This window comes from Lytechinus variegatus, chromosome 10 (genome assembly GCF_018143015.1).
Source record: "Lytechinus variegatus isolate NC3 chromosome 10, Lvar_3.0, whole genome shotgun sequence".
In the NCBI taxonomy this organism is placed as follows: Eukaryota; Metazoa; Echinodermata; class Echinoidea; order Temnopleuroida; family Toxopneustidae; genus Lytechinus; species Lytechinus variegatus.
The window spans coordinates 29,836,558-29,857,308 of NC_054749.1; the positions used below are offsets into that span (position 1 = coordinate 29,836,558).

General features: G+C 35.9%; 2 non-coding genes across 2 annotated transcripts; both read right to left on the minus strand.

The window, feature by feature from the left end:
- Positions 1–7,276: 7,276 nt before the first annotated feature.
- TRNAL-AAG lies at positions 7,277–7,358 on the minus strand. The gene has a single exon. It is a non-coding gene; the product is annotated as a tRNA-Leu (tRNA).
- A 397-nt stretch (positions 7,359–7,755) lies between these two features.
- Positions 7,756–7,837, minus strand: TRNAL-AAG. The gene has a single exon. It is a non-coding gene; the product is annotated as a tRNA-Leu (tRNA).
- Between the last annotated feature and the right edge of the window lie 12,914 nt (positions 7,838–20,751).

A 20,751-nucleotide genomic window follows, 5' to 3' on the forward strand; every position in this document is an offset into this window, starting at 1 on the left:
CTTTTTTTTTACTAACCACAAAGAATTCAGAATACCTAGCTCAAAGTATGGTCCGTGTGTGTTGTGGACATGTCAGATTCAGGATTTCACATTGGGGAGTGTCCGGAGGGGCAGCGCGGAAACTTTTGTTCGATGTTTTTCATTAGCAATCCCCTAAAAGCAAAATATCCAATCATATTTGAAGGAAAATAAAAAGTAGTTTTAAACCTGAATTGCGATTCAAGAGACAGACGCACTACCTGGAAATCGCTTATTTTTTACCGTAATTTCGTGAAAATGTGACCCGCCGCTCATCTCCTTCCTGTTATTACAGTTAAGACACGCTTGGTTGAAAAAGAACGTTTTTTATCGGTACCATACCCTGCTCGACCAATGCCAAGATAATTGAGTGACATGTCATCCAAACTATGGATAAAAATGGAAAAATAAACCTATATATACTTACAGATTGGATAATCAAAATTGAGGAGTTTGGAGGAAGTCCCAGCATGAGATTTGCTTCTATTATCACTACAATTCATGAAATTGATGTAGGTATATCATGGAATTGTTAGAAAGAGATGCAAAAAATAGGTTGCGAAGGAGGAATATTTATTGGAAATTATTCTTCAAAAGGAATATTATAGATTCCGATTGTCAAAATTGAAGTATTGCATGCATGTAGTGTTTTTTTTTAGCAGCATAACGATGGATTTTGCTCTTTTCTTCTCTCTTTCAAATAAATTTGACTTCAAACATCGGCATTTTTGTCACACCATTAACAAAAAAATTCATTCGTCTATATATACTATATTTCAAATCGGATAAAGTGTGACTGTTGAGGAAAATTAAAGCAAATGTACCTAAAGATTAAACGATTTAAGCGACGAGGGGCGGGGCGGTAACCATCCTACTCATTTTCAAATATATAGTGAAAAAAGAAAAACGGGATAATGAGGAAGAAAATAAAAAAATGCAGAAAAGGAGAAAGACGATTGGTGAGAAGGGTTTTCGCCGTTCTTATGTGGATTATTCTTGTGGTTCTTACCACGTGTATGGCAAGAATGTGTCAATATAATGTTAAGCAATTAGTCATGGGGAGTTTTGTAGTTGTTGCTTTAAAAAAATCGAGTATATAAAGGGGAGATTAGTAACAGTGGCGGCGGAAGCCAAATATTTTAGGGGGGCCACCAAATTTTTTGACAAGCTAAAAAAAAAGAAGGTTGTCAACCAAAAATTTGAGGGGGGACGCAGGAAAAAAAATTGACAAGCCCCCCCAAAAAAAAGGTAATCAACAAAAAATTTAGGGGGGTCGCCCCCACCGCAAATTTAGGGGGCACGCCCCGCTTCCGCTTATGGTTAGAACTAGAAGTCAAGTTTAGTAGCTTGGCTCCTGGTCTGTCTGGTAATGTTAACCCTAGCTATAGCTTGCATCCGTAAGCATGGTATTAAGGGCTGCGAAGGGGGAAACCCTTTGTAACTCACTGGGGGTTGACTGCAAATTCAATCTACACATTACGGTCATATTACCGAATTATAATGTCTTGAAGCTAATGGTTTATGATTTGGTAAATATGGGTCATTTCTAATCATATCGAGTCCGAAATGTCAAATGAATAAATATGAAATGAAATAAACTATGTGCGACGAGACGCGTTAATAGCTAAACTATTTAGATTCGTCGCATGTTACGAAAAGGGAAATGGAAATCGTCATGAGTTTCATGGCCGTGATCTTTCTCCTTTTTTTTCTTTTTTTTTTGTTTACTAACCACAAAGAATTCAGAATACCTAGCTCATTGGATTAACACAGCTCTAAATAAGATTCGTGCATGCATGGTCCGTGTGTGTTGTGGACATGTCACATTCAGGATTTCACATAGGGGAGTGCCCGGAGGGGCAGCATGGAAGCTTTTTTTCGATGTTTTTTCATTAGCAATCCCCTAAAAGCAAAATATCCCATCGTATTTGAAGTAAAATAAAAATGCAATTTTAAACGTGAATTGCGATTCAAGAGACAGACGCACTACCTGGAAATCGCCTATTTTTACCGTAATTTCGTGAAAATGTGGCCCGCCTCTCACCTCCTTCCTGTTATTACAGTTTAGACACACTTGGTTAAAAAAAAGAACGTTTTTTTTTTCATATGTACCATACCCTACTCGACCAATGCCAAGAAAATTGAGTGTCATCCAAACTATGGATAATTGATTTCATGTTAGATACAGGATCTACCAATGGAAGTAGTGGGCATAGAGGGAGGCAAGAAAATAATGATAATTTTCTCCACGAAGATTTTGACAAATCCTCCCTAAAAAGAATCATTTGAATGTAATCATGGTAATATTGGATTAACAAAACTGCTTTGATGGGGCCAAACTCGTTTTAGATAATACGCAACAAATTTGTTTTTTGGAAAAAATGAAAGTAACTGACTGAAATGTAGTCCTTTCAAGATGAAAAAAGAAAATTTAGAGACCGGATTCACCTTCTAAGAAAAATTGTTCTATTCCTTTTTTGTACTTTGGTCCTCATATTACAGTCACACCTATGGAAGCAAATCCCAAGCGATCGATGGCTTGTCTTGTCAAGGCAATGTCTTTGATCGATGCAGTGTCGATTTCATTGTGTGTGACTGTATCATGACAAAGGTAATGGTAGCCATCAAGTTTGACAGCAAAGAGGAGGTAATAGAGGAAGTAATGAAGATAGTGATATACGATCTTAATCATCATAGGACGCTCAGGGGTGACCTGTACTAATTTGGATGATATCCGCCAACCGTCACGGCGACAATATCCGAAATATCCCCAGGCTATGTATCCGCTCGGGAGAAGGGCATTTTTCTAAAGTTCACCCCATAGAGAACATTTATCAAGAAAAAAAAAGGAAGAAATAATTTTTTCTTCACCATATCCAGCCCTCATTTGAAATACAAATCTATTATTTCTCTTCTGCCTCCCCCCCCCCGAATTTTTTTTAAAATTTTCCCTCCTTCTCTCACAACACCATCTGAAATCTGTGTATGATTCCAGAATCCAGATTTTGCCCCTTTCCGTCTCCTTTTCTACAAAGACACAACCACTCCATGCCTTCACTTCAACACATCCCCATTCTCACCCTCTACCACTTTACATTGTATCCGTCGTTGAGGTGACTTGTCATACAGTCCCTCTTATGTCCTTTATCCCCGTTACCCTCTTTTGTTCCTTTATCCCCGTTACCCTCTTATAATCCTTTACCCCCATTACCCTCTTATGTTCCTTTCCCCCGTTACCATCATTATGTTCTTTTACCTCAGTTACTCTCTTATGTTCCTTTTCCCCCGTAACCCTCTTATGTTCCTTTACCCCAATACCATCATATCTTCCTTTAGCTCCGTTATCCTCTTATGTTCCTTTTCACCCGTAACCCTCCTATGTTCTATTGCCCCAATTACCATCATATCTCCCCCCCCCCCGTTACCCTCTTATGTTCCTTTACCCCCATTACCCTCTTATGTTCTTTACCCCGGTACCCTCCTATGTTTCTTTACCCCCGTTACCCTCTTATGTTCTTTACCCCCGTTACCCTCTTATGTTCCTTTACCCCCGTTACCCTCTTATGTTCCTTTACCCCCGTTACCCTCTTATGTTCCTTTACCCCCGTTACCCTCTTATGTTCCTTTACCCCCGTTACCCTCTTATGTTCCTTTACCTCCGTTCCCCTCTTATGTTCTTTACCCCCGTTACCCTCTTATATTCCTTTACCCCCGTTACACTCTTATGTTCCTTTACACCCGTTACCCTCCTTTCCTTCCCTACCCCAGTTTACGAACTACCCCTCCACCCCAACTAAAACTCCCTACTCCCTCTCTTTCATCCTATATGTTTTTACCTGTGCGTCAGTTGTAGGAATGACCTTTTCTCGTCTACTTTATTCGATCCAGACACTCGATAATAAACCACGAAGTCTCACATCATCCCTCTATATGCTAAATAACAACCAACATAATCAATCAAAACCTGAAATTGTACACCTACATCCAAAAGAACTCTGCTCGATTTATATTCTTCCTTCTCATTCCAAGAGTGTTCTGAAGGCGATGGCTGATGAGTAATTCCGTCTTTCAATTTCGAGCAAATCGTTAAGTTATCATGATTTTCATATCATTATCAAAGATGTTATATTTAAAATATTTGTAATTACAAATACATCATGGTGTAAATGTTTATGCATGTGTTTTATGCAATATTGTCAGATTGTGATACCAAATATCAAGCGCTAGCGCCCTTTGGTAAGACACTTACCAATAACAATAATGGATATCCACTAACAATCCTGATTTGATCTTAAAATCGAGTTTTCGAGAGTCCTGTTTTGAGGTCGGTGATATAAATATCAATTCCCCTTGGATATGTCTGAGAGGGTACAATTTTCCCCATAGGGAAATGAACCAATAGCATAATCATTTCGGTAGATTCGAACACCCAACGATATTTTTTACGTCTGTCTGGTCGAGTCATCTACCCCCCCCCCCTCCATCGCTCCTCCGTGTTGATAAGAAAACGAATAAGAGTTACTTGCTTCTTCAATTCTAAATAGGAAGTTCTTAAAAGTAATTTTCCCTATTGTTCCTTTTTGCAAATACTTTTAAACACATCACATGGACATGATGGGACTGCATGGGAGGATCTCCATTCATAATTGAAATAAAGAAGAAAACCTATTGCGGTAACTGCAACGTGCAAACAAAACAGTTGTATCCTTATCAACAAAAAGGCACCAAAAAATTACAGTTTTTTGATACAGTTTAATAACCTTTATTGATGTAGGATTAAATATTCTTTAATTTGGCTATATTGTACTATGATGAAGGCAACTGCTGCCAGAACAATTATCAAATATTATTGTTGTAAATATCGGAGAGACAGCAATAATCGACTTTTCCCCTCATGTTCACTTGCTTTTTAGTGTTTTATGTCAAGAACGTATGGTAAACTTCCCTCTTTAATCACACTTCCGTGTTCGTTTTATTAGCGATGCACTCAATTAAGATAGGTTTTCTTAAAATCTTCATTTTTATCATTTTAAATTGTAAAAAGGAAGTTATTTGAGCGGTAGTTTGATTAACGAATTGCAAAAAGAGGGATAATGGGAGGGGAAACCCGACCTTCAATTATTGTTAGTTACGTATCACATTGCTTGTTTTTTTTTTCAATATTCCGCATGTCTATCTACTTTTATTGTGTTATATTTACTTTGATTGGACTGTAAAATACATAGAACCAGAAATAAAATTCAAAATGAGAAAGGAAAAAAAAATAAAAATAGGAGTGCTTCTCTGCTTCGTATTAAACGGTACTGGGGAAGTAGATTCCGAGTGGATAGGATCATAAAAGATGTCAAAGATTTCGGTATCTAAAAATCAAACCCTTTTCACAATATGACGAGGAAAAAATTAAGATAATTGGAAATGTAAAAAGAAATAGTGAGTGGGTGATGTCATCAGTCCCCTTATTTGCATACCGACCAGAAAGTGCACAATAACCATTTTGTGAAATTACAGTATGCGAAAATTTAAAACGGCATAACTTTCTTATTTCACGTCCGACTTTGGTGAAACCTTAACAACGGTATGCTATGTAGTTGGATTTATTTATTTTTTTGCTACGGTGGATGTGCCCTTCAAGAAGAACATGCAGAAGAAAAAGAAAAGAGAGAGAGAGAGAGAAAGAGAGATGGGTGGGGGGGGGGTCTTGTGATAGTTCGCCCACCTTTGCGGTATATGTATTATCGATTTGTTATCGACGTCACGAGTTCTCGATCGTGCTCAAATCGTCTGCAAGACAGGAACTGGATACTGTGCAAATAACCATGGCAACCATAAACGGAAGTAGAGAGAAAAAGAGGGAGCAAATGGCGGGGCATCAACCTCAACAAATTAAGATGTTGTTTTCCCCGTTGCATTACGATTTCCGGGTAAAGACAATTAATTTCATCCATTCTATCAGGGACTATCATGCATGTCGATAAAATCCTCGAAAACGGAATCGATGTTCTTACCGTGATATTTTTTTCTTCTTCAGGTGTTTCATCTTTATCTCATAGTCGGTAATACTGCAGTCACATCAACTAAACCGACTCCAAACCGACCGATGGTATGTCATTCACTGTTAAAAAAACCGTGATTTTACAGAAAATAAACAGAAGATTTTGTAGAAAGCAATGACAGATTCATTTTGTAAATTCATAAAACAAGAATTTTTCTGCAACTTAACAGAACAGGTCTGTTTAAAAAGGGGAAAAGGGTGTTTTATTCAAGGAAATTTGTAAGATTCCATACATCAAGTACAAATTTCCTGTAAGATTACGCAATTCGGTAAGATCACAAGTATTCTCGAGACTCTGCTGCAGGAACTTCTTTTATTTTTTCTAACAGTGTTGGTAGTAACGTATTAGTATAGATCGGTCCGGAGTCGGTTTCTCGCTTTGACCATGGTAGGTCCATGCTTTGACCAAGGAGCTTCTTCTTGCTTTGACAGAAACAAAAATCATGAAGCAATTAAATTCCGCTTTGCGTTTAACTTGCTCCCCAACTTGATTTTGGATATTTTTAATAGACCTATGTATTTCGGTGTAAACAAAATAGAAGTACTGAATTAATTGTGCCGGGCTGTGTCTAGTTTTAAATCAATGCTATAAATGGGCGTTCTTGTCTTAAAAAAAAAACAGAAAGGGGAGAGAGAGAGTTTTACGGCGTTCTTTCTAAAAAAGAAAGAATATATCTACCTTGTCTGATTATGTTTTAGGGGGTATCTTTTCGAGCGAGCAAGCCCCCCAAAAAATGTTGTGTAATTATATAGCCCTTTTGCGTGATAATATTTTGATTATTTTCATCGTTTTGTAAAATATTCAATAAAAATATCGTTTTGTTTCATTACTACTAAACATGCTAAAGTAAATATCTTTTTCAAGACGCCACTGACTTCAATACACTCTAAAAACCTTGAGTAAAATATTACACAATATTGGGTAGAAAGGGAACATGCATGTTTGCTTGGTATCTTTTTTTTACCCCATATTGGGCTATTTCAACGCAGCATTGCGTAAAAATTCACAAAATATTGGGTATATTTTCACCCAACAAACTCGCATGTTCCCATTTTACCCAATACTGGGTAAATCTTTTCTTAGAGTGCAATGTTAAAAATGTTCACTAAGAAACAATAAATAAGAATCTCAGTATCTAAATCATCCTTGAGCTTTTTGTAAAACCTATAGTCTATCTCGTTTTAAGATTTAAAACAAAACATGTTTGGCAGCGGTGGGATTCGAACCCACGCCATCGAAATGACTGGTGCCTTAAACCAGCGCCTTAGACCGCTCGGCCACGCTACCTCTTACTATAGTATCATGATCATGATGATTAAAGTATTAAGTAAATTATTGAATTACGTTACGTTAGGTTGTGTGATACGTTATGTTACGTTACGTTAGGTTGTGTAATATGATATATTACGCTATGCTATGGCTCTCCTTGCAAGATAATCTTTTTTTTTTCGTTTTGTAAAACTTTATAAAATCGTTATCGTTTTTGTTCATTACGATGTAAGCTAATACCTTTCCCAGACAGCACTGATATTAACAGTAAAATACATGTCATAAAAATGCCATATGAATGCTCTAAAATTTAAATTCACTAAGAAATGAACAAATCTCAGTACGTCAATTATCCTTGAGCTTTAGTAACATCTATAATTGATCACATTTCTATAAAGAGTTATGAAAAAACTAATGGCAGCGGTGGGATTCGAACCCACGCCATCGAAATGACTGGTGCCTTAAACCAGCGCCTTAGACCGCTCGGCCACGCTACCTCTAGTTGGGTAGTCGATTTTGGAGTTGAAATTTTGAAACGGTATAACTAGGCCTATTACAAAGTTATTGCACCATCCGAAATGTCGTATAAGAACAAAAAAATGTACGGTTTATTTTTAAGGAAAAGGAAACGATCCTACACATGTTTACTCGTCAATTCAATAGACACAAACTCACACAACATGTTCATTTTTACTTACGATTCTTGTTTGCCTTGTTTACCATTTTCATAATTAGACCTACCTTCAAGAATGTCGCAACGCAAAATCGGTATAATTTCCAGACAAAGTGTTATTACGTCATCCTGATCTGCGTTAAACATGATAAGGTTTCAATCGCAAAAGATTGCCTTATTAAAATACCTTCACATCGATTCGAAACCTAACAAATTACTTGTATTCATAGAATAGTTTATATCATCAATTTTATCATTTTGCAAAAATAGATGATCTCAGTATAGTAATGAAACTATAACTAAACTAGGGTATTTTTGGCATTCGGGAAGTCATGGATTTCCGCCAATTTTTCTTTCAACATCTTGCTTTGCCTTTAAAGACCATTACAATACATGCATAACCACTATCACTTTAATGCATTCATTTTTTCATTCTTTCTTTTTCATTTCATTCGTTTCGTTACGTTATTTCAGTGGTTTATCACTGTTCACAGAATGATTATTGATTGCTACTTGCATTCAATCTTGCTAAATACTTTATAAAAATAATGATAAACAAATGAGCTTAACCAATAAAATGATAGCAAATTCCAGAGGAAATGGCCGAAATTAACAGGGTGCAATATTGTGTCCTTTACGGTACCCACGACTTCATATCAATAAAATTACTTTGTATTTTTAGAGGCGATTATTATTGGCAAAAGCCAGAATTTAATACATAACATAGCTTTTCTTTTGGTTATAATCATTAGAAAATAAAAATTTATAATTGGCTTTTCAGTGTAATACCATTTCCAATGGTATACGTATTTAGAAATTGTACTCTGTGTGTTCGGCATGAAGAACTACTTATACATTTAATGAACACCAAATATGGGCACAATTATGGAAGTTTATTACGATATAAGGATTTAAGGAAGTCAAGAATTTCCTCATGTTTGGCTCACACCTCCTTCAGTTTTCAAAAGATAGGTGATTGATTATTCAAGAGAAGTGTGAGAGAGCAAGAGAGGGAGAGAGGGGGGGGGGGGAGAATGAGAGAGAGAGAAAAAAAATGCAGTGGGGATAGAAATTGGTGGAGAGGGAAATTGAAGGAATTGAGAAGACATTCAGGAGGGGGAGAGAGAGGATAAAAATGAGAAAGAAAACGGGGAGGAGATAGATAGATAGAGAGGGGTTGGGTCAGAACAATTAATTTCGTTATAATTATATTTCATTTCACTACATGACTTGTGTGACATCACAGACCTTGTTCTTGCTATATACATATCACCGATAATCCACGTATAAAATAGCAAAGATTTTCACGATCATGTTCTTATTTTTTATCCGATTTCTAATGTAATTCTTAGCGTTGTGTACGTTTAATCTTTTTCCTTTTGATTTCAATCATTTTTTTTTAGAGTGGACCTGTCCTTTATGAAAGCTTTACTGAGAGTTACAGTGCATTAAGAATTGATAGAACTATCCTCAAATCCGATTCCATTTCCCTTACATACTCTTAAAAAAATCAGGTGATGTCATGATTTTCTCGATTGAATTTTATGGGTTTCTCGGTCACACTTTTCCCTTTTTATTATATATTTTTTCTTCTTCCCCCACTTTTATTTATTTATTTTTTTTTTTTTTGGGGGGGGGGTTGAAAAACCATACACTCTAAAAACAAATCAGTCAAAAATGACTAGTTAATAGGATCAGCTGGGTGCAACTGTTATTCTAGTCATATTTGACTATTTTCTAGTCATATTTTAGTAGAACAGAGTATTTCTGACCAGAATATATGTCAGAAATGTGAATATCAGTGATTGCCATATCAGTTGCTCCCAACTGACTACTGGTCTAGTCAATTTGACTGATTTGTTTTAAGAGTGTAGGGGTAATCACCCTCTACCCCCTCCTCCACTTTGGCACCACCCCTGTGGTTTCAAAATAATTTGAAAACCAGCAGAAATTGTGCTTTGTTATCTAATCTCAACCAACCCTGGAAGTCCGTCATTATATATCTCCTTGGTCAATCTGTATTTCATGACGTTGTTCAAATGTCCTATGAATAATACTCCCGATCCTTATCACGTTTTTTTTTTATCATGTATGAATAATAACACATTTGTTTACTCATAAACATGATTTCAGTGTAGATTTTATTTCATCTTGATCTCCAATTCTCCTAGCGATTGTTTGTGGTTCCTTATCGTTTTATTCCCCTTAGCTGTCTCTATCATGATCACCCCCCCCTGACTATTCACCATTGTATTGCATTGTATTTATTTTCCATTCATAAAAAACATGCAAAATACAAGCAAAATACATCAGATATAATTACAAAATAAAATGAATACATATGAATGGCTGGATTGCCCATTGAGAGTGGTAATTGTTACCACTCTGTTCTGCCTGGGGGTCCAGAACATAACAAAATAGATCAAATTGTATTATAAACATAATTAACAACAGAAAAGAACATTGTTAAACAAAATACAAAGTAATGAAAACTATTTGAGACATAAAACAAAATTTAAAGTTACGAGTTCAAGCTACAAACAAATACACCCCTCCCCTCCTGGCAAAACAACGCGTTGTTCAGAGATCAATATAATTTGAAATCTTAGAGCTCAAAGAAGTAATAAATGTAGTTAAGTTTTTGATAAATTTATACATACAACCTAAACTAACTATATCAAATTATTCAAGTTGATGACCTAATTCTCCATCTATGGTCGTAGGTAGGGGGCAGTTGTCATTCAGAAATTTTGAAAATTTATATTTTTTTACTGAAAATTGTCACAAAGTCTGCACCAAACGTATATAGGAATTAAATGCTTCAATTTCACTTTACAAAATGCAAAAGCACCCCACTGCCACCGAAGCTCGGTCGCTTCGCTCCCTGACTTTTGCTTTTTTCGGAAAATTTAATGAATCCTGCCCCAAGCAAAAAAGAAATCCCGCGTAAATACGGCAATGCCATTTATTTTCTCTGTAAACGAGAACGTTATTTTTGTAAATTGAGATATATTCACTGGCAGAAATGATTAAATTGTTTCCTCATTCAAATTTGTATTTTTTAAAACAGATTTGAATCCAACCCTGATCATTTATTGCTATAAACCCTGATATATCACTTAACCCCTCCACCCCCCCCCCCCCCCTCCGTTCTAAAGTCTTGTGACAAATCCGTTCCGTTCTGACTCTTCACGATCTGACGTCATCCATGACGCCATCAAGAAATAGCGGTTTGCTGGGACAGCGACAACGTCCTTCTTTCTTCCATTTCGTTCTATTTTGTTTTCTTTTTTCCCCCTCCCCCTATCACAAGGGGGGTCACCCCTTACCACGCCCCTGTTCTTGCGGTTCCGCCCCTGAACGAGAAATGGGAGTCTGGTACGTTTTGTCAGGGAAAATGTTAAATCAATTACATGTTTTGTGCAAATTGTATTAAATGGTATTCGCAGATGGAGGGGCGTAACCATCATGTTCATTACTGAATGAGGCTAAAGAAACCACGGGTTTGGTATCAAACATTCACAACGCGTTGTAGAGGATGCTATTGTATAAATTAAAGGGAAACTTTGTTTATGCAGGTTCAATAGAATAGAATATTCTACAGAATAACACTTGATCTATGAACTAATCCAATTTCCGGCGCCATGTCAGATACTGAATATGGTTCCCAAAGAATTGTGATTTCTCACATTTTCTTGAATGATCAACACAATCGATGAACAGGGTTTATGGTGTTATCAGGTTTATAGCCTTTTTTCAATTTCCCGTCCACGTATCTTTTCAAATAATACATCATACTGTATATTGTAATACAAATGATCCATTTATTGTATTTGATTGACTGAGAAGCGCTATTACTATGGCAACTGTCGGATAAAACAGGGCTTGTCAAAGAAAACGTCCGGCAAGTTCTTTCATAAAACGCTCCCCTAGCAGCGTAGTCGTGCTAGTAGTAAGAACAAAAGGGTAACGCTTTGATACTATTTTGTCTTCTCTCTTCATCAACATGATCAACTCCTTCGTTTTACCTTCTCTTTCTTTACTAATTGAAAAAAAAATCACGGGGGGCAGTCATCCTGCCACCCCCACTCTAGCGAGCCACTGAATACCAGTTGTCAATAATTCAGTAATTTCAATGAATTTTATACTACACTATGAGGCAATTTGCACTGTTAAAAAAATTATCCTTAATATAAAAGAAGTTCCTGCAGCAGAGTCTCGAGAACACCTGTAATCTTTTTTATACCAGATTGCGTAATCTTACATTATATCATGTAAAATTACAGGAAATTGGTATTTGGTGTATGGAACCTTACAAATTTCCTTGATTAAAACACACCTTTCCCCTTTTTAAACAGACCTATTCTGTTAAATTGCAGAAAATTCCTGTTTTATGAATTTACAGAATGATTCTGTTATTGCTTTCTGCTGCAAAATTGTTTTTTTCTTCTGTAAAATAAGGTTGTTTTTTTTTTTACAGTGTACCCCTCGTTTTGGTACAAGGGATCTCCGCACCCTGGTACCACCCGCAGTATTCCAATAAATTTAAGTGTGCGTTTCGTTTATTTTAGAATGATGCATACAGAATAAAGTATTATGATATATATTTTTCATATTCTCACTATTTACATCCCCTGGTTTCAATACAAAAGTGCGGGTATTCTCTTACGATCAAACTGACTTATTTTCTAGCATGATTCCGAGTATAATTATAATAGTGTTGATGAAATTCTATAATCCTATTTTTCTAGAAATCATGATAAACAGATAAAGAAAAGGAGTTTTATCGTCAGAATTGGTTTGCTATAAAAGAGTTTGTAAAACAAAGATGGGTTGTTGCCCCTTTGTTTGTATATAAATCTTCATTTTCTAGGGATCTATGTAAATTTGAATATGAATTTATTAAACATCAAGCTCCCAAGGTTACACAACTCCTGTGATGTTTCATCAACATGATTATGTTCCATTTCACTGCAAAATCTCGGGTGTTGATTTAAAACCCGCCCGGAATCTATTATGTCCACACCAGAGTGCCAAACAACACCAGTTTGGTTTTGGTCTAACACCAGATAGTTTGGTGTTTATATAACACCAATTTGTATTAAAACAGCATCGGTTTGATTCCAAACTGGTGTTGTTTCAATACTTCTCTGGTGTGGACTTACACAGTGCGTATCAAAAAAAGTTAACACTGAAAAAATCCTGTAAAATTATACATTTCTTATATCCTGAAGACTTTTCCACTTTTTAACATTGGTACAGATCCATTTAAGCAAATGACGATATAAATGTCGAAAGATATTTCCGCTTGAGTGCGCACCACTTACTTTTGAAATTTAGTGAAAAATATTTGCGCAGAGCTTTGAAATAGTTATGCAAATAAAAGTAGACCTTAATCATGAAGAAAATGTGGAATTTAGCTAATAAATTGATTTACCTTTTTAAACTTCTGTCCTTGTATTAAATGAAAATAAAATGTTAACCCACTTTAGATAATAAAAACTTAGTGAAAAAATGCTGGAGACGCCTGATATAAACTTTTGTTCATATTCAGTTATGTCCTCAGATCCAGTTGGCACAAAAAGGGTAAAGGTTGTGCTTACTAAATGTTGAAATTTCAATTTGGGTGGCAACATTGTTACAGAATGTTTGAATGTAGCCGTTTTATTTCAATTGACTCAAAGTGCAAGGGAAATGAGAAATGTTTCGCAGGATAAGTTTGATTTCGCCTTTTTCCCCTTGACACGGCGTAAAAACAAGCATTTCTGCGCAAACATTTTTCTGCGAGCTTTACAAAAATGGACAGTGCTCCCTGAAGTGTAACATTCTGTCAAAACTTTTACTTTCATTGGATAGATGAGACCCAAACCCAAGACTATATGTGAAAAAAATTACCCAAATGTAACTTTTTTCAATTCCCAGGACTTTTTCAAAGTGTAAACTTTTTTTTTGTTGATACGCACTTTATAGATTCCGTAGTAGGCCTATTAAAAAAAGCGTGGGACGTCATCTACTCTCTCATGTACATACTGAACATGATGCTGGTACACTCTTTAGGGGAAATAGCGAAGGTCGAAAATATATTAACTTTCTCATTTGACATTCGATTTTTTAAAATGATGTGTTCTATGTCTAGAGACTGCGAGCTCTTCCGTCCTAACAACAAACAACCAAAACCAACACCAACATAATCATCATCGCGATCACTTCATTTATTCAAGTCGGTTGTTTTTTCCGAAACTCCGCGGTTCTCAGGAAGTCATCATCCAGTATCATCCGGTATCATCCAGTATAATGACATCTTCACCGAGTGATATACCATATTGGTGTATGGTATGATCTGGGATCAATGTGGTCTGTTTTTGGTCTAATCTTATAGTTCATTTACAATTTTGTTGAATTTCCACTTGACTATACCAATTTCGTCTAATAATTATAATGATCACTTGGTCTCACACTACTCGTTCTACATGAATGGATGAACTATTTAAGACACAACATTTCATTTGAATGTACGCAAAAAAATAATTAGTATACAGGAAATCGTAGTTAAACTATCTCGATATTAGGCAGTTCAATACGAAATAGTTACTGGAAACAAATTAGAGAGCCCATGTTTTTTTTTTTTTTACTTCGGCCTACTTGATATGCATTTTCTGAAATCTTCAAGAAGTTCCTGATCGAATGATTACATGTCCTGTTCTAACCAGGGAAGTGTTATGTAGAACTTCCCTGTTCTAACATACTCAAACCAAATTTTGCAGTTTGACATCATTATGATTATGTCATAAAGTGAACGTATTATGACCATGCCCGTGGTATGTATATCTTGCACTGGAAACCCTAACTGCCTAATGCAACCAACCGTGGATCAATTATTAGAGGTCTACTCATTATAAAGAACTATCTCTGTTAACTGCTTCAGCTAAATGTTGACATTCAAATATCGAAAGTTAAGCTAGAAATATTGTTGCCTGGGGCTCAATAATCGTCCAAATGTCACTCTCTTGCTCAATAAGATTCATTACATTGAATAAAAGATGAGGGATCGCTTCATTCGATTTTCCACCACGATACACTCGACTTCAAACTCTGACATTTTGCCGATATGAAGATGAGGAATAAAATCATTCATTATAGACAGAGTATCAAACGAGGATCAATATACTTTGAAAACGATCTGTCAAATAGAAAGTGCAGACACGCATCATGCTCAAGGAGAAGATAATGGTCATGATGGTGTGTATTAATTTCTGTTGCCATATCCTTGGTAGAAAAAAACCCCGAATTGAGTCAGTCATGTTATGTAATAAAGCATTTTTTTTTATCAAGTGGGCACTGAATATGATGATGATTTCAGATAAGAAGTCACGCGTGTATGAATAAAATAATGATTATGTACAGCAAGTTGGACCACACGAGGAACGCTTTACCAATGTGTTTTAATCAAAAGAAACACATTTTCCCCTTTCAAACCAAAGTGCACAACGATAAAAATATGAATAGAATCAATATTCAGAGAATAATTTTGGTCCGTATACCTCGGATCAGTCGGGCGCAATCGAAAGGAGGCCGTGGGTTCGATTCCTCCCCAAAAGTATATAGGCCTTTTACCTTTAGCTTTTCTAGGGCGCTCTGAATGTCTGAATTCTATATTTAGAATGGATATAGGAAGGAAAGTACAAATCAACTGTTACTCTCGGCCCTTTCTCTCTTCCATCAACCTTCCTTTTGTCACTTTCAACGATGCCATCGACATTTTCAAGTTGAATATCAATTCCACGACAACCATATGCAACTTGCTCATTAAGGTAGCAATAATTATCCATTCCTAACGCTTATCCCCCGCACGCACGTTTTATTTCATTTGTCTTTGACTTACATCATGAACATAACTGATGATGGAGGTACTAAAATGAGGAAAATCTATCATTTTGTAATATTTACTGACAAAGTGATAGATTTGCTTATATGTGGCGTAACTGATCCTATACCATTGCTCATTGAAACAGAATGAATAGGGATTTTGAATCAAACTCACTCGCATGATGCGCTCAAAATCATTATTTTTGACATGTTTGAATTACATTTTAAAAATATCTTGTGTTCTTTTCTTTTTCTTTGAAAAAGGATTTTGAAAAAAAATTCTGTACATCAATATTTTGTTATGTATCATAAAGTAAGACCTCATATTGGCAAAGAGGAAGAAAGGCATGGCATCGCGAATATTTTTTGAGTATAATGAATACTACGACTTTTTGATGGTGGCGCCGAAATTACATGTATGTAGATATTGCATGACATACTATTAGCCAGACACATAATGGTTCAAGTCATGTGTCAGTGTTTGCGGGGAAGAGGGATTGCGACATATTGTCTCATATAAATAAAGTATATGCCTCTTCCATTTGTTCCGCCATTACGAAACGTGTTGCCCTTTCACGGGGAAACCCTTTAAAGGGGAAGTTCACCCTGAAGAAAACTTTGTAGTAAAAGAGCAGAAAAAAGTAAAAAATATTGGTGAAGTTTTGAGGAAAATCCGTTAACGAATAAGAAAGTTATTAGAGTTCAAAGTTTTGGATTGGTGACGTCATAAACGAGCAGCTGCCCCATGTGTTGTGTAATATTTTTGTATTTTGTATGGTTCCTGATGACTTAATTTTGTTTTCTATGCATGATCGGGTGTGAAGTAATTTGTCTATTGATATACAAATGGTACAGTGAAAACCATTTTCAATTTTCTGAGAAAATGACATTTCATTGATTTTTTACCATTCGCTGTGTAGGAATGCTGCTCGCATATGACGTCACAAATCAAATTCTAATTACTTTTTAATTATTTGATGAATTTTTCTCAAACCTTCGGTAATATTTTTTATTATTTTTTCTGTTATTTTTACAATAAACCTTTTGTTAGGGTGAACTTCCCCTTTAAAAGTATGTCTCCTTTGATTTTGATTTCATACAACCATGCAGGGCATTAGAGTTTTATGTTACATTTTTATTCTCATAGCGGTATATAAATCAAAAGAGTTTTAATATAATGTATTCTATATCATGTGTTTTGTATTTATCATTCTTAGAACACCAATAATATGGACATCGATTTTTTTTTTTCAAATACTTGTTTATAGGCTGTATAATTATTGCATTTTAATTTATATCATGCCGAAAATAATCTGGATCATGAGGCCGATTCACCGATCGCCTTGTCATTAATTTTCATATAGAGTGTTATCAAGCTACTGAAACATTGGCAGGGGCCCGTTGCAGAAAGAGTTGCAATCAATTGCAACTCTAGAAATCATGTGTATCATGCAATCAAACAGCGCGCATTTGGGACTATAGCGATTGATATTTTGACTTGCGTTTAAACGCAACTCTTTCTGCAACGGACCCCTGATTGGATGTGAGCTAATATACGGTACATCACAGAAACTTACCGACAAGACGCTTATAGTGAAACGCTCATTCTGGCCACTGACAACAAACCATTGAGATTCTTTTTGAACATGGTGAATGTAGTCAGGAAGAAGGAAACATGTTTGGATGAGGGAGGAAATAACAAAGTATAAGGAGAGAAAAATTATTTCCTAGCCCGAATTTCAAGAGATTATAGGTTTTTTCTTATTACTTTTTATCAAATTAGAATATTTCTGATTCCCACTAGCCATGGAAACTGTATACATACATGACATACGAAAGTAGTTACGTAGTTACACAGAGACTGCGAATTTATTACCAGAAGGAAATTCATATCCTTTTCATTTTACAGAGTGCCCCCCCGAATAATAATAATAATAATAAATAACTAAAATAAAATAATAATAATCCATAATCACACCTTTATTAATATTGATATAATAATAAAGGGAATAATGAAAAAAAAAGAATTCGTTCGTAAAATGATTCTCTATAATGCACATTTACATTCCTTAAATTAGCAGAGTAATGTTTCTTTATTCTCTTTTATCATTATTGTCAGTATCCAATGTTCCACTCTCTCTCAAGTTTCATAGTCATTTTGAGTTCATACAGTTTTTATTTCACAATGTATTATGCAATTCATATTTTATTCTTACTCGTATGTTAGAAAGCAAATAACATAAGTCCCCGGTGAGATATGTTAATAGCTCTGTGATCGTTTGGGATTAAATACAATCATTGAGGCAAATGAAATTATGAAATAAAAAGGAGTTGACAAGGTTTTTATGTAAATTAATCACACAACGTGTCTAGTCTGCAAACACAGACCTTGATTGAAACTTTGATCAACAATGGGGTCTACAAAATTTGCTGTTTTAATTCAGACCCTTAAATCGAGCAAAAGGTTTGCAGAACGATGACAATGTTTGGGTTTTTGTCCTTTCTATTTTGATGTTATTTTGCGAAATTTGCTTGCTTTGCAACTTTATCTTCCCCGCAGTCAAATGAAAAGACACCTCTGTTTTGGCTTCGATACCTTTTTAAAGATACCATACCTCAATCTACACTTAATAATGATAATTTCTCTGTATACCTATTTTCTCTCCCACCTTATATGCGGGGGATAATACGCCCCTTTTTCCCGGTATTTTAATCTTCACTACATTACACCCGCAACCTCATCATTCAATGTATGTTTTCCGTTACTATGGCAACGACGCATAAAATGCAGTTTAACAGAATATTGCATTCATGAAATTGACAGTTAAAACAGAAAGGAAGTATGGCCATGATGGCGTTGAATATCATTCAGTGTTTAAGCCCTGACAACCAACTGTTATGAAATTGTATTACCCCCCACACACACACACCCTCACACACGTAAAAGGCAATTCACATTAAAGGAAACCAAAACCCAAGAAGAGAACCAATCTTAATGGAAAGAGTAAAATGAGACGAACAATTTTAAAAAGTTTCATCAAAATCGGTTATGAAATAAGCAAGATATGGACGATTAAAAAGTTATGTTGTACTTACTATATTGATCCTCAAATTGGCAAACGTGCTTCAAAATGGCTGACTTTGTGGACAACTCTCCATTTGTTTTGTACACATATTTTCAAATTTTCCCCTTTATTTTACATATTTCACATTATCTCCTCCTGACCTTGACATATAATGGTGTGGATCAGGCGCGTACGCAGGATTTTTGAAAGGGGGGGGTTTCGAGCTGATTTTTTTTTTTAAATCTCCCGCCCAGTCTCTAAAAATTGATGAGCGGGGGGGAGGTGATGATTTTTTTTTTTCAGCGCTGCAAATAAGACAATAACATTTAAGTGGGGATGGGGTATGTAACAGTGCGGTCATGACCCGCGAGCGAGCAGAAATGTTCTCGTTTTTGCGTTGAAAACATAACCTTTTTGTCAATAGTTTGTTGGTATCATAGTCGATGCTACATGTCCTTCGGATCGTAGCACTCATGATATGGCCTTGATCAGAACACTAGAAACTTAAGAAATTTAATAATGATTACGAGCGAGCGGAGTGAGCGAGCCGAAATTTTCGCGTTTTCCCGTCAAAACATACATTTCTTGTCAATAGTTTGTTAGTAAATCAAGTATTAGTCGATGCTACATGTCCTTCTATTCGTAACACTCATAATACGGCCTTGAACAGGAGACTAGATACTTATGGAATTTCATAAATTATTACGAGCGAGCGGAGCGAGCTAACCGACATTTTAGCGTTTTCCGTCATTTTGGTTTTCATATTGGTAAAACATATTTTGTAACTGAGAAAACGTATGTCTTTGTCTTGGTTCACATCATGATAATCATGTATGGCCTTGTTAATGGCGATACGTGATCATGTCGGCGACATGCGGAAATAAAAGATGTAATAAAATGGAGCGAGCGAAGCGAGCGGAAATTTTTTCTGTGTTTTTCTTCGGAAACATGAGATTCTGTTCATTATTGCTGTCATATACATTATTGGGTAGGGGAACTGTCCGTAACCAGACCAAGGAGTTATCAGGCGCTTGTCCGATAACTCCTTGACCAGACCGACCTCTGGGGAGACAAGCAAAAAAAAAAAAAAAAAAAAAAAAGGAAACGAAAAGGGGGGGGGGGGGATTGAACCCTCTAACCCCCCCTTGCGTACGCGCCTGGTGTGGATTATATTTCCCATGACATATGTTGTGCTCAGGAGGCAAGATGCAATTTGAAAGATAGTGAGGAAAATCTGAAAATTTGTGTACAAAACAAATGGAGTTGTCCACAAAATCAGCCATTTTGAAGCACGTTTGCCAATTTGAGGATCCACATAGTAAGCACAACAAGACTTTTTAATCGTCCATAACTTGTTTATTTCATAACCGATTTTGATGAAACTTTTTTTTAAATTGTTCCTCTCATTTTACTCTTTCCAATAAGATTACTTCTCTTCTTGGGTTTTGGTTTCCTTTAACATTTCATTTTTCACCGCGAAGCTTTTTTATTTCAATCTATCTGTCTCTCCTAAATTTACATTCGAAGTAGAATTATTATTGAGGTTCACAGCCTCAACTTATATTATATACGTTTGTGATTGTATTTTTATTCCTAAAATTTCTACGAAGACCTTTCCACGAGGCGGAAGGAAAGGGGGGGAATCCTTTCGACATATAAAAATGCTTAATATCTTAACGCAAACACATGAATAAGTAGGTTGAAACATTAAATATGGGCCATACGCAGAAACTTATTTCCCCTTGGGGGGCGGAGACGAGTAAAATATCAGGAAGTAACTCTGAATCAAGAAAGCGAAGCAACCGAG